The sequence below is a fragment of the Alligator sinensis genome, unplaced genomic scaffold (genome assembly GCF_000455745.1).
Source record: "Alligator sinensis unplaced genomic scaffold, ASM45574v1 scaffold655_1, whole genome shotgun sequence".
Lineage (NCBI taxonomy): Eukaryota > Metazoa > Chordata > Crocodylia > Alligatoridae > Alligator > Alligator sinensis.
In genome coordinates this window covers 757,019-758,262 of record NW_005842343.1, presented here as the reverse complement: position 1 = coordinate 758,262, position 1,244 = coordinate 757,019, and positions in this window count along the sequence as shown.

The following is a 1,244-nucleotide window of genomic DNA, read 5'->3' as shown; positions in this document are numbered from 1 at the left end:
TTACTTACCTTTGCACCCCTTGCCCTGATGGCATCTCCTCGTCTTCCTGCAGCCCCCTCCCCCGGCGAGTCTAGTTTAAAGCTCGCCGTACGAGATCAGCCAACCTGGAAGAGAAGACACGCTTGCCATTAGGGGAGAGATGAAGCCCATCCCGCCCCAGCAATCCCCCCTCCCGAAAGCATGGGTCGTTGTCAAAGAACCCAAGGCCTGCCCGGTGGCACCAGCTGCGTAAGCGATGGTTGACCTCACCAATGCAGGCCCCGTGCCTCTGTCCCCGCCCCCTCACCGGAAGAAGAGAGGAAAAAACCACCTGCGCCCCCGTCTCCTTCAGCCTGGTCCCCAGAGCCATGAAGTCCCTCATAATGCGGTCAGAGTTGCCTCTTGCCGCGTCGTTCGTACCCACATGGACGACAACCATGGGGTGCCGGTCTACAGGCCGGATGCAGGCTGCAGATCGGACCCTCCAGCCCTCGCAGGAGGGAGTCCCCGATGACTAGGACCCGGCGTTTCTTCCTCCTGGTGTTCTCTCTCCTCCCAGTCTCTGTCTTGCGTGGAGCGGCATCGTAGTCTGCAGGGCCGACTCCTCTGCCCTTATCCGTCACTGCTGCCAAGTTTTTCTTTTCCATTTAACATGTGGAAGATCTTCCTCATCTTAGAATTGATTTTGGGGGGCGGGGGGGAGAGGGAGGGTGAGCCAGGCAGCTGCTATGGCTCCAGCTCCAGCCTCTACAAGGAGACTGCCAAGAGAGGTGGTATTATCACCTAACTTGGAGGTCTTCAAGAGGAAGCTAGATAGGCACCTGGCTGGGGTCATCTGACCTCAGTCCTTTTTCCTGCCTGGGGCAGGGGGTTGGACACAAAGATCCTTCAGGGTCTCTTCTGACTCTACAATCTATGAATCTATTAAAAGTGTCAGGGTCATAGCTGCAGCTTCTGCCTGCCCCCTTCTGCCTCTGCCCCTCCCCCACTTTTCCCCAGGAAGCCTCTTTCCTCATTTCTCCCCCATGCAGCATCTGCTTCCCTGCCTTCCCTTCTCCCTCTCGCCTTACCTTTGTTTTACACCTGCATACTGCAGCCTGGGGCACTAAGAATGGCCCTAGCCCAGCAGTGGCATGCAGCCCATATGGCTGCTACTGGGTTAGATTGGGGCCATGCTCAGTGCCCCAAGACAGAAATGAGTTCTGAGCAAAAATATGACAAATGACTGCTTGCAGGATGTCTATTTAATATGTAGTGTGCTTGCT